The sequence below is a fragment of the Cygnus olor genome, chromosome 12, assembly GCF_009769625.2.
Source record: "Cygnus olor isolate bCygOlo1 chromosome 12, bCygOlo1.pri.v2, whole genome shotgun sequence".
NCBI classification, from domain to species: Eukaryota; Metazoa; Chordata; class Aves; order Anseriformes; family Anatidae; genus Cygnus; species Cygnus olor.
In genome coordinates this window covers 3,962,748-3,988,850 of record NC_049180.1, presented here as the reverse complement: position 1 = coordinate 3,988,850, position 26,103 = coordinate 3,962,748, and the positions used below count along the sequence as shown (strand labels likewise).

The 26,103-nt window shown below is 39.9% G+C and overlaps 3 long non-coding RNA genes across 6 annotated transcripts in view; 2 read left to right on the top strand and 1 right to left on the bottom strand.

Annotated features, from left to right (window-relative positions):
* The window catches only part of LOC121076920, a 146,182-nt gene extending 123,052 nt beyond the window's left edge, over positions 1 to 23,130 (bottom strand). Inside the window, exons 1-2 of one of the 3 annotated variants that reach the window (XR_005823792.1) lie at positions 21,064 to 23,130; positions 15,411 to 15,545 (exon numbers count right to left, since the gene is read on the bottom strand). This is a non-coding gene — a long non-coding RNA (uncharacterized LOC121076920). Of the gene's footprint in view, positions 1 to 15,410; positions 15,563 to 21,022 lie in introns of all 3 variants that reach the window. The other 2 variants (XR_005823790.1, XR_005823791.1) reach the window with 2 other exon arrangements.
* Positions 2,354 to 25,125, top strand: LOC121076922. Of its 2 annotated transcripts, XR_005823796.1 has the most exons (4): positions 2,354 to 3,578; positions 14,937 to 14,998; positions 23,781 to 23,879; positions 24,251 to 25,125. It is a non-coding gene; the product is annotated as an uncharacterized LOC121076922 (long non-coding RNA). The 2 variants fall into 2 exon arrangements; XR_005823795.1 differs by having other exon boundaries at positions 23,781 to 25,125.
* LOC121076921 lies at positions 15,476 to 21,032 on the top strand. Its single transcript, XR_005823794.1, has 3 exons — positions 15,476 to 15,564; positions 17,662 to 17,663; positions 20,945 to 21,032. It is a non-coding gene; the product is annotated as an uncharacterized LOC121076921 (long non-coding RNA).
* Positions 25,126 to 26,103: the final 978 nt, after the last annotated feature.

Sequence of the window (26,103 nt, the reverse complement as noted above, 5' to 3'; positions counted from 1 at the left end):
CAGGCACTTGATTACTTGAAAGAAATGTCCCCAGTTAAGAATGTACTGTTCACCAGCCTCAAACAGGGAAAAATAAAATAATAATAATAATAATAATAATAATAATAATAATAAGTGTCTGCAAGGACAACTTAAGCCCTGTTGTGCAATCTTTCATTTAACCTACACATGTGAACATGTCAGGGAGTCCAGATTAGCCAGTAAAGTAGCAGCTAGAAATTCAGTGGCAGGTATTTTGATTAATGCCATTCTGACTTAGAGGCATGAAATAAACTGCAGAGTTTAGACAGGATCCTGGAAGTGTAAATTTTACTGATTTTTTTTTCTCCAAAGAAAATCACCTTATGAGACTGTCTGAATAGAAGGATGTGAATAATCTTTCATCTAGGGCTTCTGTTACCCTAGCCTAGAAAGGAACAGTATTAGGAGAGATTGCCTTTCCCTAGTTCATGATTGCTGGTGACAACATACAGAGAAGCAAGTTACCAATTCATTGAGTTGAAGAACAGCATGCTACATGTTGTGCTTAGATTTCAAAATAAAAAATCACATGGCAGTAGGAAATGGAAAAAGCCACTCTGCTTTTGCTGCCACATGTGTTCTTTCTACTGCTGAGCTCTCCTTAATGAAAAATTGGCCCAGGCTCAAAGAAGCAGAGAAAGAGATGAGAAAGAAATGGTGGTGCGGAAAACTACTGACCCTTGTACCTAGTTGAATACAGAAGCAGCACAGGTAGGGGGTTCCTTAAAAGAGTATGTCTGCATCTGTGAGCTTATGACTGGCTGCACTTAGGGAAACAAAGTGAAATGAGAAAACTTTGGTGTGCTGGATGAATGTGAAGATTTGACTAGAAAAGATGAGCTGTAGCAAATTAAAAGCTGCTGGTTCAGTGGCCACACAGCCAGCATGAGAACACAATCGCTGGTCATTTCAGAAACATGTTAAATAAAGAGCCTTTGGGACCTGTCCTACAGAAATTCAAATCATGGGAATTTTGCTTGCTGTATAGCTGATTTGGTCCTCCATTTTGAATTCAGACCATGTGCCGTCACCATAAATATCCTGGAGACTCTCTCATCTTTCTTGCTGGTCTAGTGAATATCACCCAAAAAATATTCTCAAGGGAGAATAACTCCCTCGTAGTTCATCTTTCTAAAATGGGCCCAGACTGACCTTCAGGTAACTCTGAGATTCAGGGCTGTCCCACCTGCCTCAGACACCCCAGAATGGTCCTGCTCACAGTGAGCAATTGCTGCCTTCTGTCCCACCAGGAATTTTCTCACAGGGATGTGATTCCTCTACACAGTCTTGATACAGAAACCACTTTGGGATTCCAGATCCCTGTGGTGAAGACAGGAGACTCTGGGACTGCTATATTTTAAAAATGTGAAGAAAACAGGTTCTTTTCCTGTTACCAGAGATAATGGGGGGCACTTCATACAGCTAGCGTAAAACAGCTGCAGACAGGCCTCTTTGTATTTGTGATTCATCTGAATGATAGTTTCTTTCTCTCTGCTTTGTTTTATGCTCTGCTATAAAGCTATACATGGCCCTCAAGTCAATCATCAACTAAATAAAGTGATACTTCATGCTTAATAAACACATTCTACCTATTGACCACGAAATGCTTTCCAAAGTTAAATGAGCATTGAAAACATGGAGAAAAACTAGATCCAATTATTTAAGATTATAAAATAAGGTTGAATCAGAATATAGGTACCTAAGTACAAAGTACACTCATGCTCCCATCATTTAGGACCACCCATCCCAGAGGTAATACAGTTTCTACTCAAAATTTCCTTGAGTATCTAAAAATTGTATTTCACAGCATATGGTGCAGAATCTTTTTTTTTTTTAAAAAAAAAAAAAAGGAATGGATTTCTTGCTCCTAGTTCAGGCTGAGCAACTTGTGATTGCAAACAGCATTAGGCAAAATTGTGAACTCAGTGAAACCTGGCAATAAGACTGCTTCTGCTTTGCAGATAGGGTGATGATACTGCTCATCAGTTGATTGGGAGTAGCTTATCCCTTTGAGATACATTATGTTCCAGCTCTCGCTAAGTTTCTAACACTATCCTTATCTCTGATTTGAGAAGAATAAAAAAATACAGTCTTGCATGTTACCATGAAAGATTTCAAGACACTGCCCTAGGACCAGCTCCCACTTGGAACTTTGCATGATCAGAAATTAGATGTCTACCACTGATTCCTGTGATTGAATTGGTGTGGTCTCCCTAGCCATTTCTATCAGAGATTGAGTTCAAGGAGTTTTCCCAGAACACCTATATACTGAGGACTGGGAAAGGATCTGGAAGAGGAGTTTTCAGAGGAGGAAACACTGTCAGAAAAGAAATACCCACCAACTGTTCTCTTAAATCTGGCCCCTGTGCAGAGAGGTATTAAAGATTCATTAACACAGAAATGAAGCACTAGAAAACATAGTCTGGTGATTACAGAATTCAGATAGAATAGTTTGGGGATGTAATTTAAAGATTATGAACAATGTTCAAACTGTTTACTGCATGTGGCCCCAAGTCACTTGTCCCATAAATCAGTGTCAGAGCTCCTGATGCCTCTACTAATGCTTTATCCATCTGTGTTCCATAAATCCCTCTTTTATTACCTACCACTTTTACCAAACCTGCAGCAAACAAACATGTGGGCGGGGAGGAAAATGCCATGCCCTTCTTGGAGCCAAGAAAGCAATGAGGAAGTTACAAACTTTCCGAACTTTCAGGAAGGAAAACTGAACCAAAACCTGAATCCCACCAGATCATTCCCTCCTGCTCTGCTCAGAGTCACCAGGACTTCCTACATCTTTACCTTCTCCTTACAGCAAGGGATCTGAGACTCCTCACGCTCCATGAGATATCTGCTCATGCTGCTGATAGACAGTGCTATGCTGCTCCATTCTTAAAGCAGGAAAACAGAATGGCATTACTGAGTACATGGTTGCTTTATATTTGGAACATTAAGTGATAACTAATTTGATACTGTGAAAGACATTTTCACGCCATGTCTTCTATTTGAAGTATGTATTGTCAATTATTGTAACGCTTTGAGCTTATTCACAAAAAGATTTGCTGTTCATTCCACGACTTCCCCCACGTTTTAGATTATGCCTCTTGTGACATGAACCTTTATACCGATCACAAAAAAAAAGGAACATTTCTTGTAATCACAATTCCTTGTTTGATGCTGTCTGAGGGTGCAGAAAGGAAACTGCAGGCGGAACTGAAAGTTAGTTGTGTTTCAAAAGCTGTTAAAATCTATGAAAATAATATTTAGCTTTGAATAGAGTTTGCCACTCCCACACATCAGTCAAATATGGCATTTCTAAATGACATCATTTACACCCAAGAAAAAAAAGGAAACCTACTTTTGCACGTATTGTCTTCCTCAACAGATTCGTTGCTTAGTCCTATAACTACTGAAGAGCCCAGCTGCAGGGACTGCTCTGACACCTCTGCATCACCGAGTAACTATGTCACCTCTCCTAGCACCCTCTATGCTGCGGTTTACACATCACAATGGGAAGCGACGGGGACTGACAAGCTAGGCCCAGTCTGTTTTAAAAGGTAACATTGTTGTCTCTTTCCTATAATTGAAAACATGCTGAAGTTTGAATTCTCTCCTTATATAAATCCTGCCTGCCCACACACTTCTATTTCTCTATTTATTTATTTATTTAGGGGTAGGGGTGCTGAGCTTTAAAAGCACACACATTTGAGCAGAGCGTGAGATGTGGGCGTACTTCTCAATTAACTCCTCTTTGAGGTCCCTTAACAGTTCGGTGAGGTTTGTAAAGATGTTGAAAAAGACCTGGTGATTGCATCTGTTTGTAATTACTAGTTGTGGAATGTGAATATGCAGTATGTATTTATTGAATTATGCTCTGAATTTGAATAGTATACTGCTGCTTCTTAATTCACTACTCCAATAGGTGTCTGACAATGGGGCTTTTCATCTCATCCCACTTCTTTAGGATAAAATAAATACACTTTCATTTTATTTTGTTGTTGTCGTTGTTGTTTAAAATCTTGCTGACATTTTGTCATCTAGAGCACATACTTTTAGGAAATATCACTTCAATACCAGTATTGCTTCCTAAAGTTTAAAGGGGGTGCGGGAAGAACCAGCAACAACAGAGATAAAATGACTCAAAAACAGGTATTAAGAATAATTCTAGTGCTTCATAAAGTGCCCATGGAGGTCACTACAACTTTCTGTGAACTTAAAGGAATTTTGCATTGGGTTCTTATGTGTTTTGCTTTGTTTTATTTTCCACAAAATAAGGCCAATCTTTTTCTGCAAATTTTAAGTGATGAAGCTCACTGAAGTCTTTGAAAATGCACCAGCCTCTACCAGAAACACATGTTGTGTATAATATTTCTACAGAATGACTAAACTCAAGGAAATTGTGTCTATGTGAAGCTTCTTCACCCATGCCACAAAAGAAATTTTATAGTGATCATACTCATTTATCTATCTATGCACACAAACACTGCTCAGAAGTCTTAAAGTAGAAAAATTCTTGCCTTATAGCAAACCCTTGGTTCTATTCCATAATAAATATCCTAAATATAGATAAAGGCATATTATCATCTCAGCAGTTATTCACACTAGTTTAAAATGAGCTTCAACAAAGGGCACCTTAGGACACTGTTTAGAGATATTGACAAATCTCCTGATTTAATGCATTACCACATCCCACATGTGACTGTAAAAGTATTATATTTTTGACAATAAAGGAGCCATGCAGTCTAATTAAGTTCAATTTAGAAGGGCTGTAGAACAAGCTGGATACACTGGAAATTCTATATTTTATAGTAGCATTGTAACAATTTTTTTAACTGTAGTTGAAACTCATTTCCACAGTTCTGACATAACAAAAGAAAACACAAACAGGGCTCCCAAGTATAATTAAATTGGTATTCATCATTCAGCAATAAAACATACTATACCACTGTGAAGCAAAATCTCTTGCAGGGGCTCTCTGCCCTTTTGTTTCAACCTCCCAAACGCCAGGACAGTCGAAAGAAAATAAGCAAACATCCCTCCAGAAATAGGAAATAAGAATGCGTTTCTGCTAAAGACTGGAAAAACAGAGGTATAGCAATGAAAATACTGAAGTGGTTACAAATACTTCAGAGCAATGCTCTGAATCTGGGGACATGGATAAACTCCTTTGCTTTTAAGGAACTAATCTAAATCCTGCTGAAAGACATGCAAAGAACTATAGTTCTGGGTAGCTGGAGTTTAAGTCCTATATGAGCTATTCCTACCTGCATCACCTTAATTAAAGGACCACGAGCCCACAATAATCATTACAATATTTCTGCATTATCTATGGGAAAGTTCAATTTACAGAGGTCTCTGTGAGCCAGAAGCACAATGCTCCTTAGCTTCTAGCATCGCTTCCCTTACACCTTTAAATCACTGAAATGAACACAGAATTGTTCCTCCGACAGAATTGTTGCAGGAAACTAAAGCCTAGCGGTCTTAGAGCACAGAAACAGACACAGCTGAAAAGGGGGTTGATTTGTTTTCAAAATCACACTCATCCCCAAAAAGGAGAAAAAAAAATACTACATTTCTTTGAGCAGAACTCTGTCATTCCAGGCAACAGTTCTTACTTAATTGCTCTGTATTGTTGCAGTTCCTTCAACCCAAACACTGAACTTTTGCAGTGCTGGTGACCGTGCTAATAAATGACATGTAAGCAGCATTGTTATCTGCACTGCACCAAGTCTGCATGCATTAGCAAAACAGGAGTTTTAATCATTTATGTAAATGTATGATATAGCACTTTATGGTATATCAGTGAAGTATTGATTGCTGTTTGAAACTTGTGTTTATGCATTTTGTGCTAATGAAATTTGTACCAAAGACCAAATTGGACAGTGATAGTGATGTCAATATACATATGTATAAACAAGGGTTATTTTGCAATGGTTCAGTCTCCACAATTATTTTAAGCGGTTTTATGGGAATAAAAGCAGTAAGCAGTAAGCTAGTTAAACTATCCTCTAATGACAATGAAAACAATCCTGATTTTCTGTTTTAAATGCTTGCTTCACAACATAAGTATCAGCCAAGCAGCCTTTCCCAAATCTTTTGCATTGTCAAAGTATTTTGGCTCAATATGAATACACAAAGAGGGGCTCCTGAGACACTGGCAAAGGCATCTGTTATGCAGCATGTTGCATCCAAAAGCCACCTGTGTGTTCACAGATAATGTGAGGCATTCACATGTCAGAATGGATCCTTTGTGGGATTTTCTGAAGTTATATCTAAATAAATTTCTCCTGCCAAGTACATTTGATGGGTTTTCCAACCAAATGATAACATGATTTTTCTGAGTCCCTATTAACTCGACTGCCTCGATGCCTGTTTTTCACCTGCCTTTCTGCTTTGATTTGCATCGCTGACATTTTTTCCTTCTGGTTTCATCCAGGTTTTTGTATTTTGCTGACACTTTTGCTGTTGCACAACCTTTACTTTCTGGCTTTCTCAGGCTCACCTCTGCACTGGACCAGAATTCGGGTGAAGGGGGTTCTCTGCTGTTGCTGCTTTCATTGTATTGGATTTTTGGCACTGCTTAGAAGCCAAAAATAAAATTAAAATAGGCAATTCTCAGACATGGCAGCTGAAATTATGGTCACCTTTCACCAGATTTATTAACAGTATTAGAAGAGTTATAAGAATAAAGCCTCCAAAAATCTTGCTGTCAGAACAGAATTCAGTACCTATCCTTAGGTCCCAGACAAAACAATAATAACACTAGTAAAAATGTCCAAGACCTGGGTAGAGCAGGGAGAAAGAATTATAATGTAATGCTGAGGGCAATGCAGTTTCTTTGCCTTACGAAAATGTTTCAAATTTTGAAAATGTTTAGATTCTTGGATACAACAAAAGGGAGGCAAGGCAGGTTGCTTTGGTATGTGAATATGCTTAAAAATTAAGCACGCACAAATAAAGCTTTGTGTTCTGTGAACACAGTAACCTCTTGTCCTCATCAATGAGAGGAATCCTGACTGATTAAGTTGGCAAAGAAGTGCCCTGATAGCTGCCTTGTTTCCTTCTGTAGTAGGGTTAATATACTAATGAAATTCCACCTGAGGTCTGAGACAGGCTTCCCGTCAAGACTAGTAAATATATTCCCACAAAATGTTTTTGGTTCATGAGCAGCACATTTCTTCCACTACAAAATTCCTAGCAGGTTGTCCTGCTGAAGCAAATGTGGGTAACAACGCTATCAGAGACAAGAAGGTGAATGAGGATAGAGAAACTCAGGTCTACCTTGCAAATGTAAGCTCCACATCCTTTCTAACAAGGACTTCAGGGCTTTCTGTAAAGGTTTTTGCATTCAATAAAAATACCACAGCGATTTAATGAATTTTGAGTCATATTCTGGGTGCAGATGTTGGACTACCACCATTAAAGACTGAAATCCTCTTTCCTTGCTAACGAGGTGCAGCTTTGTGTCAAAGCTCATCCCTACTGCCAGCCAGCATGCCCCAGTTCAGTGTAAAGGGCAATTTCCAACCAGGGCCATTTGGTTTCTGTGCTGACACTATTAAAAATGATGCCAATGGCAATAACACTTTTCATACAGTGGACACCTGTATGCTTGGAATAGGATAGAGAACATCAGCTCATTTCATTTTGGCTTGCAAACGGCTGCAGGTGGCAAAGCTATTTGCTTGCTTACAGCAAAGAACAGACTTCAAGCAAGAAGCAAAAGGCACTATTACCTCTCAGCCCTCTTCTGTCCTTTCTATATATGCTCATTTAGAATTTAGTAAGATCCATGTGTAAAATGAAATATGTTCCTCAGGAAAAAAAAAAAAGAATCCAGAGTGACTTTATACAATTCTGTGAAAGTTCTCAAGCCACAGAAATCAGGGATCACTGCATCATGTGGCATGACTACCATTTGTCACAGAACACTTATCAAAGGCACTCCTCTAGGTTTCACAGAGCAACCTTTATGTAAGCAGGAATGCTCCACAGTGAAAACAAATGAAACAAACGCTAAAAGCATGGACAGAATCTGAGTTCTGGTTTAGACTCAGATGTGAGTACACAAAGATCACTTAAAACTCATTCTGTGATGGATTTGTTTGCTTATCAGGTTGCATTATATATATATATTTATTATTATTATTTTTTTTTAATAAACTCGGGAACCCTTTGTAAGGCAGGTGGGAGGGAATGGATGTAGCTGGATTCAGACGGGCAGCTAAGCACGCTTTGGGGGTTTCAAGGTTGGTAGGCAGATTGGCAGTGCAGGTTGGAACCTGTCATTCATGGTACGAATACAAAGAGCAGATAATCAGGCCCCAGATAGGGAGGGAACACGTTTCTGGAGCTATGGCGAACTGGGTTCGCAACAACTCAGAAACTCATTGAATGAACTAAGACCAAGCAGGAACCAACCTGCTTGTACACTATGCACAAAGAAGGCAGCCTATTTTCCCTCCATTTTTAGAAAGAGGCAAACTACATTTAACTACGTATGAGTTTGAGAAAACAGTAATTTGTGAAACACTTTCAGATCTTCAGAAGAGAAAAACTATTTCCACGGGAGGAACAAAAAACAGCAAATGAAATTGAGTGGTAGGAATAAAAACATTACAAAATATCACTGTACAGTTATTTTCTATGAATGGTCTAGTACAATATTCAAAACACGGTTTGTGAAAATCAGAATGCTTTTCTCAGCCCAGGTCATTTCACCTCAGACAAGATTTTTGCAGCCACAACCAGATTGGCCTTTTAGTTTATGACGTATGGAGCAGAACAAGACAAGCAGGCAGAATGCAACAGAAACTCATTTTTGTCAATAAAGGAAGCAACTATGAACTGCAGCAAGATTTCCAGTAGGACAAACACAGCTTTATCTCCCAACACTGACCTAGCCCTGCCAGTGAATTCCTGATGGTCAAAGAATATTTGCTCTCCACTGTACTTGCAGGCAGCTGCACATGAAGGAGAAAGGTTTGGGAGAGGTCTCTGCAATAAGACCTGGGAAAGCAAAAGAAAGCAAAAAGGAGACAGAGCAAAATCAGCATGCTTCATCTTCACTCCGGTGGGCAAAGCTGTAGCTATAAAGGAAGACTCAAGGATGTAAAAGGACATTGGCAGATGTAGAAGTGAAGCATATGATGAAGGAGTCACCACGGTACTGTCACTCAGAAAAGACATAGGTATCTGCATCTACCAGAGCACTAAAGCAAGATGCAAAGCCACCTACCAGCCCTAAACCAACAACTCCTTTTTTTTAAGCAGGAGGCATTTTTAGTTTCATTTCTGTCATATAATGAAGCTATATTTTCCTAGAAATATGCCCGTAATCAATAGAAAAATAAATCATTCTACAGAAGCAGACATGAAATATGAAAAAACATTTTTATTCCTATTATTATGTAATCTTATTTAATTATGTTTTAAGAATGACTTTTCTCCTGCTTCATACAATGCAAAACTCTACTGTTTATCTTGTTATATCTAAATTAGCAGCATCCCCAAGCAGGTGTTACATTTGGAAGACAACATACAGTAAGCAATTAGAGAATTGTATGTAAATACATAATTTGTCTGAGGAAAAGAAAGTTCTTTGGTATGATTAAGCATCATTTAAAAATTTCATGTTAAAAAAAGGTAAACAACTACCAAATGGGATGATGCAGAGTTTGAAAATGTGCTTGCCTGAAGGATCAGCCCAAGGAGCACACTGTGTTTCTCTGTATAGCCAGCGAGAGTTCTGGTCTGACTATGCTGTAGCATTTTCCAGTCTTCATACCCAAGAGACTCTGTTTTTTGAGAAATCGATGAATTAAAACAAGATTGCTTGTCTACTTGCTCCTTACTAAGCATGCATGCATGTGGTGCATGCACACACTCTTGGTATACTCCAGCTAGCTCAGGATGAAGGAGGCTGTGACAGGAGGTGTGAGCAAACAGGAAAACTACAAGCAAAGGCAGAAGGACATGAAGGCTTTGGCTCAAAGGCCACAGATGTTAAAACTGAGACCAAATATAGAAATATTTTTTCCACATAGATGTTACCTACAGTTTTGTCCTCTCATACAATTAAACAAACAAACAAACAAACAACAACAAAAAAAACCTTCACAATACCTGGGTATTATAGGGGGTACAGAGGCACAGCCTTTCAGGCAGCTGCAAACATCTAATACCCACCCACAGATTTCTATCTTAGCTCATAGATTCACTGTAAAAGTTGGCAGGAAATTTGTGAAGGACTTTGGAAAACTCCTGCACTCCACAGCACACTTGTGAGAGTGTAAGCAGAATTATCCCTATTTTACTACTGGATAAACCACTGGAAAAGATCATTCTCTCTGCCTAACTTTAGGTATCCCCTGTTTTCCAGATGAAGGAAGACATCCACCCTGATGGACCTCTCCTGTAAAATGAGCACTTTTTAACATGAAGCACAATGAAAAAGGAGTGATTTTTATTCATAATTCTGCCACTAGGTATTGTAACTTCACAAGCTGTGTGGAGACTTACCACTTAAATTAGATCCTTGAGGCCCCAAATGGTTCTAATGGCTTACAATTAATCCTACACCAAATGAGTAGTAAAAGCAGTTTTATTTTTTCCATCCCAGTGTTTATTAGCATTATCTATTAAGCACACCGGTGTACTTGTACAAATTCATCTTAATATCAGAACTAGAGACTTCCATCAGGGCTGAGGTTTCCTTCTCAAGTCAGAAACCTGTTATTCTAGTGATTATCCTAACCTGCTATCCTAGTGATTGCTACAGCTAGCAATCATGACCACAGCATAACCATAATAAAGTATGACTACAGTGTGACCATAACCAGCAGTGTGACCATAGCACCAGAAGGCAGATTTGCATTAAAAGACTGCCCCCCAGCCAATACAACCTGCTCAATCTAGGAGAAGATTCTCCAAGTCAGCTTTATTTATTTTCAGGGCACATGAAATACTGATTTTTTCCTCTGTTTACCTGCCTAAGACATGCTTGCCTCTCTGAAATGACAGAGAATTGCTCAAGTCCAAGAAATTAAGTTTTCCTAGTGGAAAAGCATGAGATATGGTGTCAGATCAATTTAAAATATGTCATTTCAGGATTTAAAGTTAAATATTTGTTTGTTTCCTTACAGTCTATCAGGCACAGGGAATTAGTTGGGGTGGTTGTATTCTACTACAGCTGAAGTGCCTTTGGTATCTGACCTCATTCATTTGACCTTACCTTGGGTGTCTTTACCATACCGCACTTTGCAATGCAAATATATCCTGACTTGATTACACAGAAGCTGTTCTGCAAAGATATTCACTGACCCCACTAACAACAGGAACTGCATTTCTTTGCTGAGGGCAAAAATAAACCCATGAGTATTTCTTTAGACACCTCACAAGGAAATAAAAGCAATTCTTGAGTAATTTAGGAGCAAATCAGTATACTTCTAAGAATCTCAGAGATTCACACCTTCTCTCATACATCCATCACATCAAACTGGTTTCTACTAGCAAGCTACAGCAGTGCTTTGAAGAGTATGTAGTGATGCCATGTCGTCTGATATTGCTAATCCAGTATTTAAACTTGCCATGCAAATGGGCACTGGAAACTGTCATATTCATGTTTGTCAGGAAGTGTGGGAGATGCAAGACTAAAGAACTGGCAACTCTGAACCTTGGCTGAAAAAGTTACTCTCTCCTTTTACTTTGGAGCCCTGATTTTGCCTCTCCTTCAGAGATTACAGTGTTGCACATGATGAATAGCATACAGCAAATTAATATTTAAGAATTCAGCACCAAGATGTAATTACTCAGCTAGCACAGGCTCACATTATTGATGCTTGGCTCCTTAAGAGATTTTTTCGGAGTGCCTATAAACTAAATTAAGACATTTAAAACATTATAGTATTACACATCATTACTTTTCCTGATCTGCATATTTTAGCAATTGTTTATGTTATGTAGCATGAAAAGCTGTTTCTTGCAAGTTATTTCTGAGAAAAGCTTGGACTCAATTATCTATCTGTAAGTTCTGATAAGGGAGAAAATATCCTCCATGTTGTGGCAAAGGTTTGTAGGCAAATGTAAAAAGTACCTCCTTAGTGGCCTCTAAAAACGTATACTGAATCATAAACCTCCAAAGTTCTAATTTTCCTGTGACCAGTGCCCACACTCCACATCTCTTCAACTCTTTGGAAAACATCAGAGAAAAATCCGTGGGATTTATTTTATACACCAAACTACAGGACAATGTGGTGATTCAGGACTTTCCTGAATCAGGGCACCACTGATTCAGTCAAAGACTGATCTGTCAGATTGCACCATCTGAGGGGGTCCAGCGTTAATCTTGCTAGGACCCGAATGGAAGGAACCATTACCATCCAGGAAACTTCAGGTGCTCCAGAAAACTGTACTCTGCAGCTCAGTAGTACAGTCTAGCATAAGACACCACGCTCGTTTTCCACTTAATTTTTGAAGACATCAAAGTATAGGTAAGGGTTTGAGGACTTGGGAAAGCAAGAATGGAGTCTTGTTAGACGGGAGGTAGCTACAACTTATTCAATAGACTGTGTTCAGCACGAATAATAAGGGCTATGGTTAAATATTGTTGCTTCTCTGGCAGTAAGAAAAATTTTGTAACAAGGAAACCCATCACTGTAGAAAAATGAACTTTCCTAAGAGCCATACCTAGATTTTGTCTCCCCTCCTCCTCCCTCTCAAAGATCTAAAGAGCATCACAAATTCCAAGTCCTTCCAATCCAAGGAGATTTATCCTGGCTTTCTTCACCCAAAACTTCTAGAACTGTTCTAGAATACTTTTTATAAGGTGAAGCGAAAAAAACAACCCAGAAGAGATGCTGGGGAGAAGTTCTATGGAAAGAACCTCAAGAGTTCATCTAATCCAAGCTCCCACTCCAAGCAGGGTTGGCTCGGGAGTTGTATAAGGTTGCAAAGGTACTTGTCCATTCAAATTTTGAAAATGTCCAAGACAGAAATTCCACAAACTCTTTCACCCCTTGCCCCAGTGTTTAAACAAGTGGTTCACATGTGAAGAGTTTCTTCCTCATATCCCATTGGAAGTTTTCACGTTAAAATTTGTAACTGTTGTGTCTCGCCTTTTTGTTGTACCCTTCTGAGAAGAATCTGACTCTTGACTTATTTCTAATCCTCTTTTATGTATTGGAAAGCTGTAATTACAGCTCCCTCAATCTTGTCTTTTCAAGGCTAAACAAATCCTGTTCTTCTGCCCTCTGCTTATATGTCATATGCTCCAGCTCCCTCCTGAATTATGTGCTACACAGAATGGATTTGGTGTCCCAGTTAATAAAGGTTTTTTGGAAACATACTTTACTTGCATGCATGGCTGCTTGTATGTAATGCAATAAATGTATCAGGAGTTTAAACAGAAGGATATAATGGCTCTGAAAATATCACGGGCTAAAGTGAAGAAATGGGAAAATTGTGTCAGATACATAGGAGATGTCTATGAAAAACTGGCAATGTACAAGAGATCAATACAATTTTTTGCAGAAGGCCACTGACAACTAGAACAATGTTTGGATTTCCCTGCACAGATCATTGTATGTTGAACCAAAACCACAGACACTGGTCATAGTTGAATGAGAGAATCAGGATCCTGAGGGCCTTATGTGGAATGGTCTTGGGTTAAAGCCAGGTAGAGCTGGAATCACATTTGGATTGATGCCACAGGGCAAGAGGACTGTACAAAAATAATTACACCAACAATATTTTGCACTGTTAAGCAACAAAGGCACGATTTTGAGTGTATAATTTCTGTTCCCTTGTAATCTATCCAAATGGTATCTCATTCTTCACAGAAAGGGCTTGGAGAAGAGCCTGACAAATTGTCATCTTTGTGCTGTACCTACATATGTTCCACAGCATACAGGGGTATAATCTTAAATTAATGCATTTTATAACTCGAGCAAAACTCATCTCATTCTGTGGTGTAGAACTGAATAGCTGCACTTGGCAGGCATTTGTGAGCATTTAAGACCTCTTTATAGGCAAAATAACAAGACTCATCAATCCCATATTGTGCTCTTTGCAAAAAACAAAACACAAAAAATTCTGAAATTGGAAATAACATTTGTGAAGTAATCTTGCATTAAACAAAAAGCTTTAATTGATCTTGTTAAATTTTATTTGAATAAACGTGCAACCAATAATTCAGTAGAACTCTCTACATCAGCTATCAGTCCTCACTCAGACTATCAGCTTGCCAAGTGCTGGTCTATTCTGTATTGAAAGTTTCTGTGTCATGATAGTTTCATAATTACATGTTATGACCAGGGGAAAAACTAATAATAATAAAAGACACCTACACTTGACACTAGTGCCCAAATGATGTAGCAAAAATGTGTACATCTGTTTTGTGTTAAACGTTTGCTTGAGACAAAACACAAGTTTGTTGGGGAGAGGTGGAGGAGCTGCAGGACAGTCTGATATATAATAATGGAGCCATCTACTGGAAAGCTGCTGCTGTGAGCACCTCATCTCTGCCTCACTCACCTGCTGTAAGCCTCCTAAAAATTAATCCTCCAACATTTACATCTGGCTCTTATTTGCTGTCCTTCCTTGTGTTACAAGGTACAGGGGAATACTAAATATACGTTGTTGATTGCCACTTATCTAGTGCAGAAAACAGTAAGGGATCGCTGTCCTCAAGCTGAGTTTACACAGAAATAATGTTGCATGTCTTTTGTGAACTGATAGTTTACTTTTGTATATGTCCTGCTGCTGGCCACTCTCCAGTTATGGTTGAGAAAAGGAAGTCAAAGCAGGAGAAATTTGTTGTGTTGCAAGATTGTTGCTTGTTTCTACAGGGGAATGGAAAAGTTTATCTTGCTTTTACAATGCACTAAAACTTCTTTTATGATGGTTTGATTCAACAGTGTTGAGAATCATTCTTCCTGCTTTGTTTAAGAAATATTGAGTAATATCATCTCCTACTGAGGTAAGTTTTTCTTCTTTATTCTTCCTTTTTTTCTGCTTTTTTTTTCCTCTGAGTTTCTCCTCCTTTTCTTTTTGAAAACAATCTGTTTCTCTACCCAGGCAAACCACTTGTCTGGATAGACATGTTACTTTTTCCCCAGCAACTATTACATTTCCTGAAGTAATTTTAAACTGTCTTAAGAGTTGTGATCAGCCACCATTTTAAAGGCAGCCAGACTTGCATTTGCATCTATCATAATCAAGGTGCTTGCAAAGTGAAACAGCACTCCTAAAATGAAGCTGATTGCCTTTCCTGTCCTGCAAAATGACTTGGATAGACAGTAACTGAACAAATACTCTCTAATCTGTTTTGATAATATTTTAAAGTTCATATTTAAGTTCATATTTAAGTTCATATTTAAGTTCAAGCTTACTGTTACATTGGTGCTTCCATGCAAGAAGCCTTCATCCGATGGAGAGGTATAGCTGAAGAGGCCAAGTGATGCTGCAGTGAATCAGTGTAAACAGGCAATATGTAATGTTGCACAAGGACTCTGTTCTTCAGGTAACTGAGGAAACAGCAAAGCTGTAATTTAAACACAAATTCAGTTCCACATAGATCAAATTTTAATTAAATATAATTTTATTAAATATTCTATATAATAAATACATATAATAATGTTAACTACTATATTTAATATTAAATGCTAATATTTTAAAAGAATTTTATGGTACACAATGAGCCTTTTTCCTGCTTGTCCTCTTGTAGACTATAAGGGCAGCTGAGCCAGAATAAGGGCAATGAACTGAAGGGTTTGGATCAATACAAACAGAAAAACTATGGACGTTTCTATAGCTGCAACATAAGTAATTATGTTCACTAAGAAGCTGCTCGTTGGATCCCCTACCAGTCACATCTCCACTTTACTAGTCAAGGACTCCTACTTCACAAACCCAAAAGCCAACCTGCAAACTGGCAAATTATATTTATGAGAATTGTACATACAGATTGCCTGGCAGCTACTGATTGCCCACTGCAGGCAGTTGTCAATTAGCTCTGTTTAATTTGCTTGTTCACCCTTGAATTTGACCCTTCAGAGCTGGCAGATAAGCAGTCTCTGTCTTACTAAACCTATATATGTGATCTTCTGCCTGAAGAGTGTAGGCATTCATTTAGTCCACCTGCTAAATGTGGTCATATGTCTTTGCCTCTGAGCATCTGTGAGAATCTAGCAGTCAAATTGGTCAGAACCAAGGACAACAGGATGAAATCTAGATTGCAGGAGTGAACAAGGCTTCTTGCTACAATGGGAACTTGCAATTTGAGAAATGGCAGGTGTCTTCTCATGGCATGTAGAATGGGGATTTTTACACTGCTGTGTAGACCTATCAAATTTAAAGAAATAGTAACAGTATAGGTTACTGTCTTTCCACTGACAGTAGAAAGACACTGAAGCAACGTCTACCCACTTTTTTTTTTCCTTCCTAAGCTTGCTCCACCCCACAGATACAAAAATAGAGTGCATTCTCCGGAGTTTTACAGCAAAAGGGTCTTGGGGTTCTTATTTTGAATTTCATAAACATACACATAAGATGATGAAGTTAGAGGAAAACTGTCAAAACTGTCTTTCTGAAAGAAAAATTGTATCCTTTCACCAAACCATTTCATCTTCAAAAAAGCATCCTTGCTTTCACTTCATGGAAGATTTTTCTTAGAACCATTTAACAACCATTTAAAAAAAAAAAAAAAAAAAAGGCATTTAATCTTTTTTTCCTCCCTTAGATCCTGAAATCATGATGAGCTTGTAATTAACCACAGTTTGTAGGGGATTTGTGAAACTATTATGCTGTACTATAAGTACACACACTTTATCAAGGCTTGAGCATGGTCTAATTAATAGAGATCGCATGCAGCCCATTAATTAACTCAACATGGTAATCAAACATCCAGAAATACTGCTTAACTAACCCCTAGTGTACTCAAGGGCAATGCATTCACTGAAGATGTTATATGTCATGTTACTGTACAGAATACAATGGTGTTACCTTTGAGGGTGGGGAACTCAGGGGTTAACGTGACAGAAACTATACAATAGCAAAGAATGTATTTTTCATGTGAATTTAAGTGCCCAGGAAAACTACTGAATTAGCCTTAATGGAAAGTTAAGGATCACCACCCTCATTAAATCACAGCTACAGATCTTATTCCCTAACCTATGTTGCCCATATCTCTTGTACTGCTGTAGACAGATTACATCAAATGCTAACAAGTTTTAAAAATACAAATCCTCTTATTTATTTGGCTTATTTATAGGTTTTGTGATCAGAGTGAGCACCTAGGTATGGTTCTCCCCCAGCTTTAGCTGCTCAAGGCTACAAACGCACCAAGATTTCCTGGGCAGCAGCCCCCACCTACTCTTCATCTTGCTCTACTTATCCTCCACCATCTCTCCTTGCCTTCTATCATGCCCTTCCAGCAGGGAGTAGGACAGCTCCCCAGTGAAACATGACACAGGTCCACAAACTATTGTGCTGGTGCTACTAAATGGGCAGCATGGAAGTTGAAACCATAGGCAGAGACAAGGCTGCTCAAGCCAGCAGTAAGTATTTTTTCTGTTGGAATCTAAGAGTTAGGCAACTGTTTAGGATGACTCTAATGATACATAGCACTACAGATATCTCCAGAAGTTACGTTGGTCCACCTATCTCAGGAACCTATCTTATGACGGGATGGTCATCTTTGGAGAGGCTTAATTCTTTCCATTGGACTGTAGAGAGAACCTATACTCTCAAATTAGATTAAATCTACCTTATACATGGGCAAATTAAATGGTATAAATTCCTTCCTGCTTTCTGAGTACAGAAACCCATCTTACCAGTGATTACCTAGTAATCAACAGTAGCTGTTAGCATCTTTACAGAAATTACAGAAAGAGTTCATTCCAGAACTAATCAGTTTGTTGTAAAGTCCATTGAATTTCCTCCGTCCCCCCGGCAGATTGCTGTTTCACTAGTGCTACATTTGGGTGAGTCATAATTTAAAGAAACATTTCACATCTCTATTATACAGAAACTCTTATACTCAAATGAAGGTCACTAGAAAGAACTAAAGAAAAATAACTGAGCTAAGTAAAAAAAAACTAATTCTAAAACAACTTCCTCTGCTCTGATTCAATGTACTTATATTACTAAGTAAATCAAACAGTAATAAAGCATTGTCCTCTGACATGAAATCACCCTGCTATAATTCTGCCTCTAATCATCTGTGGTGCTAGGAGACAGCAAACGCTATCATAGTGGGCTGTGATCTCATTCAGTCTCATGGAATTTTTATACCAGAAGGGACTACTACATTTATCTGTTTGACTTCCAGTATAATCCAGGTCAAAATATGTCACTTGGTAATTCTGCATCATCATCTTATTTTGTGGTAGGAGTTAATAGATTTTTAGAAAAATATTAAAACAACAACAAAAGAAATAATGAAAACTCTTCTATAGCTCTCAGCAAATCATCCCAATGTTTAGTTATTTCTTCTGAGAAATGTTAGCACCTGAAGTCTGACCTGGATTTCTGCTGGCTCCAGTTGTCTGCCACCAGGTCTCAGCCTGCTTTCAGTTGCTAAGTTACTGTATTTTGGCTCAAAGTCACAGAATCACAGAATCACAGAATTGTCTAGGTTGGAAGAGACCTCCAAGATCATCTAGTCCAACCTCTGTCCTAACACTAACAAAACCTCCACTAAACCATATCACTAAACTCTAAATCTAAACATCTTTTAAAGACCTCCAGGGATGGTGACTCAACCACTTCCCTGGGCAGCCCATTCCAATGCCTAACAACCCTTTCAGTAAAGAAGTTCTTCCTAATATCCAACCTAAACCTCCCCTGGCGCAACTTGAGCCCATTCCCCCTCGTCCTGTCACCAGGCACGTGGAAGAATAGACCAACCCCCACCTCTCTACAGCCTCTTTTAAGGTACCTATAGAGAGCGATGAGGTCTCCCCTGAGCCTCCTCTTCTCCAGGCTAAACAACCCCAGCTCCCTCAGCCGCTCCTCGTAAGACTTGTTCTCCAGACCCCTCACCAGCCTTGTTGCCCTTCTCTGGACTCTCTCGAGCACCTCCATGTCCTTCTTGTAGCGAGGGGCCCAAAACTAAACACAGTACTCGAGGTGCGGCCTCACCAGAGCCGAGTACAGGAGGACAATCACCTCCCTAGACCTGCTGGCCACGCTGCTTCTTATACAAGCCAGGATGCTGTTGGCCTTCTTGGCCACCTGAGCACACTGCTGGCTCATATTCAGCTGCCTATCAACCAGTATTCCCAGGTCCTTCTCGGCCAGGCAGCTTTCCAACCACTCATCTCCCAGCCTGTAGCTCTGCTTGGGGTTGTTGCGCCCCAGGTGCAGGACCCGGCACTTGGCCTTGTTGAACTTCATACAGTTGACCTCATCCCATCGGTCCAGCCTATCCAGATCCTCCTGCAGAGCCTTCCTTCCCTCAGGCAGATCGACACACGCACCTAACTTGGTGTCATCTGCAGACTTACTGAGGGTGCACTCAATCCCCTCGTCCAGATCATCGATAAAGATATTAAAGAGGACCGGCCCCAGCACTGAGCCCTGGGGGACTCCACTAGTAACCGGCCTCCAACTGGATTTGACTCCATTCACCACAACTCTTTGGGCCCGGCCATCCAGCCAGTTTTTAACCCAACGAAGCGTACGCCAGTCCAAGCCGCGAGCAGCCGGTTTCTTGAGGAGAATGTTGTGGGAAACAGTGTCAAAAGCCTTACTGAAGTCAAGGTAGATCACATCCACAACCTTCCCCTCATCCACCAGGCGCGTCACTTGGTCATAGAAGGAGATCAGGTTCGTCAAGCAGGACCTACCTTTCATAAACCCATGCTGACTGGGCCTGATCGCCTGGTTGCCCTTCAAGTGCCTCGTGACGACATTCAAGATAATCTGCTCCATGAGCTTCCCTGGCACTGAGGTCAAACTAACAGGCCTATAGTTCCCCGGGTCTACCCTCCGGCCCTTCTTGTAGATGGGCATCACATTTGCTAGCCGCCAGTCGACTGGGACCTCTCCTGATAGCCGGGACTGCCAATAAATGATGGAAAGTGGCTTGGCCAGCTCCTCTGCCAGTTCTCTCAGTACCCTCGGGTGGATCCCATACGGCCCCATCGACTTGCGTACATCCAAGTGCTGTAGCAGGTCGCCAACCATTTCCTCGTGGATAGTGAGGGCCACATCCTGCTCCCCATCCCCTTCCACCAGCTCAGGGTACCAGGTATCCAGAGAACAACTGGTCTTGCCGCTAAAGACTGAGGCAAACACAGGTCAACACAGGACAGTTATTTTTCCAGCGACTTGTAGGGCCATATCTTCAATTAGAATAAGTCACTGTAGTTTAAGCAAAGTTAACGGGATCTTATCCTGACTTTGCTTGTTATGTTAAGGAGTTACCTGCTGTACCTCATGCAGTCTGTTCCCTCATACAGGCTATGTCCAAAATACATCAAAACCTTCTCTTCAGCCAGATTAATAAGTTGATGACCTTGAATTTACCAATTCTGATCCTTATATGTGTATTATGAACCCTTTACGAAGGGAAATAGTGATGGTTTGACTTTGGGCTGCATCCAGGTGCCCACCCAGCCACTCTCTCACTCCCCTGCCTCAGCAGTACAGGAGAAAAAAACAGGATGAAAAAGCTTGTGGGTCAGCAGAAAGACAGGGGATCTCTTACCAATTACTCTCACAAGAAAAACAGGCTCAACTTGGAGAAAAATTAATTTATTACCAATTAAAATAGATTTGGATGGTGAGAAGCAAAGACAAAATTAAATCCTCACTTTCCCCACCCCCTTTTCCTGAGGCTCAGCCCACTAATACATTCCCAGCTCCTCCCCTCCCCTCAACAGCACAAAGGAATAGGAATGGAGCTGTGGTCTGTACCTAGCAGCTCCTCTCTGCCAATTGCCTCCTCCTCACGCTTTTCCCCTGCTCCACAAGCTGCAGTTTCTTCAGGAATATCCACCTGTTCCCATGTTAGGTCCTCTGCAGGCTGCGGGGGAATACCTGCTCAGAGCACCTTCTTATCCTTCTCCTCTGCCCTTGGGGTTCATGTTGCTGTTTCTCACACTTTTTTCCCTCATTCCTCACTGCCAGGCAGTACTTTTTGCTGTTTCTTAAATACGCTGTCCCTGAGGTGCCGTCGTCGCTGAGGGCCTCAGGTGTGCTGAGGTGGGGCCGCCACAGAATAATCTGGAACCAGCTGTGGCCTGTGTGAGGCAGTGCAGGCCTCTCCTCACAGAGGCCCCCACTACTGGCTCCCAGGCAGGGGCACCACTCACAGAAGAAAAAATAAAAAAATAAAAAAAAAAAAGAAAAAAGGTGCAGATTTCAAAAGCTGACATTGTGTCTCTCTGTCAGACAGAGGCTGCCATTATGGAAGTGGTTCAACCTGCCTCACCCTCCTTGTTCATGTGGTCACACATCAGCCTCCTCAGTTACCACACTGTTCTGAGGGGTCACATTCAGCTGGGTTCTCGTGATGTCCTCCAGCATTTTCAGATTAATTCACTTCTATTATACAGCACTTACTGGAGAAGTATAGCCTAAATTATGAACCTGGGTTTTGTTACATTGAAAGCAGACGCTGGATGATTTCTGTCCACTGCATGGCCTGACTTACTATTGAAATCAGCCTTTTGTGTCTTTTATACCAGCCATCCTTTGCTGGATCTTCTGCTCTGTCTCACCAAACCTGCGGTGAGACCCCAGAGGAATTGGAAACTTCCCCTGAGTGATGATTCCTGATTTACAGCTCCCTTCCACAAGCTATCGTTGAGACAGTTTGGGAGCCGTTTAATATGTACAACACCGATTTTGTATAGCGATAATTGTTTTTAATCAGAATGTTGTGCAGTACTAAGTCAAACACATTACAGAAGTCTAAATATATTATGTCAACACAGCTACTTTAAATTAAGCAGAGCTAGGCCCAACTCAAGAGCTCCACAGAAAAAAAATGCTATTCATTAAGAAGTAATGTTGATTTAGGAGGTAACTATCTTGCCCCAGAAGAACCATTATCCTAATAATGTTTCTTGGGATGGATCTGATGGGATGGGAACAGGAAAGGTTAAGGGACTGTGACCCCTCTATTCACTACATGATATGGGGTACACACAGTAGAGGTTACAGCAGCATTTCATGTACATCATAGCAGACCTGGTGATACTATCACTGTTGTCTTTTCAATAGCATAGATACTGCAGACATCCCGGTTGTCTGCAGTAATTAAACATCAAGATGTGTTTTCTAACTGTGACCGTGTTATTATGGAAGGGAGAGAGCCTTGAAAGCTGTCCAGGGGTTAATTTTGTAGATATATTGCGTTTTAAAAAAAATGGTTCATAGGGACATTTTGTATAATAATGGACTCATTTTTCAAAGGTGCTGATCCATGGAGTTAGCATACATGCAGCAGAGTATATGAGCTTAAAGGGTGACCAAGATACTCTCTCTGCTGTTCCCTGATGTGAAACAGACATCTCTGCTTATGCATTCCTCTGACGCTTATTTGAAATCAATTTAAATTGGGCATTAAAAGTTGTAGATAGTGTTCAGCATGCAGAAAACAGACACAGGATAATGAAAAAGGGACATGGCATGAGTAAACAGGCTTCTGTCTCCTGCCCTTCCCTCTTCACAATGCCTTTTGTGGTCTCATCAGGTAAAAAAGGAGGAAAGGAAAAGAAAACCTTTTGCTTCAGCTGATGGGGATATCAGAAACAAATTGTCTTGAGCACTACTCTAAGTGAATTAAAGTAACTAACCAACCTTAATGATCATTCTGGAAGAGGATCAATCCTTCAGTATTTAATTTTCCTTTGATTCTAAATGGAAGAACAAACAAAATCTGTTTTTCCTCAGTTTTGGCCTGTTCACTCTTTAGACCACAACTTTAAAAAGGCTGTATTTTTGCCCCCACCGCCATGCCTCCATGAGAGTGAAGCATGCATAGCCTATCACAATCTGATCATATTAAAGGTACCATTACAATTCCTAAGCATTTTAAGGGCTTTGAATTTTCCACTTTATACTCCACTCCCCCCCCCAAAAAAAAAAAATAGCATCTTCTTCTAACAAGAGCTATGAAATAGAATAAATATGGACATTTCCAGACCAAATACGTAATGGAAATGAACAAACAAAGGAAACTTAGAAAAATGGCAGTTTAAAAGCAATCTCCAGATTATTATTATTTTATGCATTCATAAAATAGAACTTCTCGTAGGTTGTGATGCCTGAGACTAATGGTACAGGTGTCTCTGAAAGAAATAGGCCTACTAGAATGTAAAATTGTGTAGCTTGACTCGATGAAAATTTTCACTCATCATTATCACAAGCCTACCAGAGCCAGCATTCTCATGGGGCAAGAATTATTCCTAGCATTCCTCATCGTTCCTACACAGAACCCTATGGTCCAAAAGTCTTAATGCAGCTATAAATTCCATGATATCCTTCACATAATGCTCTCTATTTCACATGCCACATGCCCATGTCATTTTCCCTAACATGGCAGCATGGGCAGTGAAGGACAAGCACGCTTTAGCAAAACTTGCATGCACCAAGAAATAATCAGTGATGGCTACATAGAGCTAACCACATTAAATAAATGAACTTCCTTTAAGCCCAATAGCATATCTTCTTGCCTAGTAATTTCCTGCAAAACCATTCAACATGATGGTTATGGTACATTTTCGTTGAACTACTTGTATTTTTTTCAGGAAAAAGACAGAGACTCAAAACAGGATGGAACGGGCTCTTACTGTCAGTCATCTTTACCACATGCAGAGAGGACTTGCATGAATGGGAGACAATAGAGAGTGTGTATCCACCAGAACTGATGTCCCAAACCACTCCAGGGTAGTGATAATTTCAGTTTTAGCCCCTACCTGCTGTACCACAGTTCCTGTCAAGAGAAAACTATGGTTCAGCAGACAGTGCCTGCCATTGCACTGTGAGCCCAGCCTTTTCTGTGACCTCATACACAGAGATGTGAAATTCTGCACATGAACCATGTTTTCCTCTGTGCCAGACCTTCCAGATCAGTAAATGGAAGGGGACAATAGATTCACCTGTTGTGTGACCACTGCTCAATGTGCAGAGTGCAGGCTTCAACTGGAGCTGTTAAAGGCAACTGCCTATCACATTCTCCCCACCTTCTGTGATCTTTTACATTCTCTTTCTCTCACAGGCTCATGGTTTTGGACACAACCCAAGGTTCACCATGTGTGTTGAGGCTTGTGCTATTTTGAACAGTGAAGTAGAACCACCCACCACCCTGGCTAAAATTCAGATTAATTAGGACCCCTTCAGTCCCTGCTTTCTGATGATTAAAGGCTAGAGATAGCTTGTAGAGATGACACCTAACCTTGAGTTATCAAAATACATTAACCAGATATATAGCGGTGGGTTGGTTTATTTTTTAACTAAAGGTGCCATTCTGTTTAATTCAAACAGTTTTAACTACCACCAGAGCTTCAGCATAAGAAGTTATTACAAAGCTATAACCCATTTTGAAATGGGAAGACAGCAAGGCCAAATTAAACTGGCAGGTCTGGAAATTTAAATTCAGTAGCAGTTCAGGTTATACACTACACTTAGGTAAAAAAACCCTAATTCTTTTTTAAAGGCTCATTTTCCACAAATGGCTGAGCTGTTTAAGTTAAAGTGAATAAATACCTAATGAGTCATTAAAGTCTATAAGACTGTATGGCCTCCAGGCACTGGTACCTGGATTCAGCCAATTATAGTTCCGTAAGATAAGATGAAGACATCAGGTTGTTATTGGAATATATAAAGGTTGAAGACACTGTTAATAAGTCACTACAGAATGTGATAAAATTGTTTAAACTGTTTAAAAACTCTCAATGTGTTTTGCTAGACACATTTTTACTGCTAGGTTTTTCCCCCATAAAGTCTAATCCTTTCTTTGCACAGCCTTGAGAACTACACTCTGCAATATTGCATTAATACCAAAATGTGATTTGTTTCTACATTTCCATGTTTTTAGCACGTACTCTGGAGGTTATGAAATATTAATGGTAGCAATTCCTCAACCATGGCATAAAGAGAATAGGAAGGAAAAAAAAGAAATTAAGGAAATACCAAAAACTGTTTTTAAAAACCAAAGCAACTGTCCAAGAAAAGAGTCATAAATAGTGAAAGCTATATTTGCCTTTTTTTCCAACCTTATGGAAATTATTCACACATAGTGCCTATATATCTATCCCTACATCTTTTCAAGCTGAAAAATTTTGCCTCTTCATAATTAGAATTTTATTGTGCTGAGTCTGTTTATTAATTTTCAATTATTTTACCCCACAGAGCTAGGCCTATAGCTCTGACTATACAACCCAAATACGTTATGAGAAACGTGAAAAATAACCCTGAACACATAGCTACTGGTCTTGCAAAGATTTGTACATGTACATAGTTTTCATCCCACTGGTTTAAGTTGTCCAAGGGGAACTTTCATTTGTCCTCTCACTGTCTCACCCCTGAGGCATGTATTCTTCAAGTACATCTGAAACAATTTCTTTGACCTTTTTTAAACCCTTCAGTGTCCTCAAACCTACCAAGAGTCAGGCCTGGCTAAACCAGCCCCTGTCAGACAGACCACAAAATGTTGGTGCTTTCCCTACTTCTCTCTGAGCTTGTTTCTCATGTACCCACCTCTTTTCTCTTGACTCCACCTGGAAGACTTTTGGAGCATTTTTATTGTGCGTCTGTACGGTACTTAGTGCAGTAGCATCCTGATGTCTCTCCAGGGTTACTTGCTGTTGCTGTTACCCATCTGAACTAACTAATATAAAAGCAGGGCATCGGGGGCAGTTAATGGGACAATTCACAAAGCCCAAGCTTAAGCACATGAATAAATATGTACAGAATAAGAAGCTGCCTGATAGGAGCTGAAACATTTCATTTGTTAAATTCACCAAGATTTTAACATCGGAAAATTCTCGGTACAATTTTCTTTATGACTTGCTCTCCTATGACTAAGTAGCAGTTATTTAAAAAATTGTGATTCTGTCTTAAGAACTACCA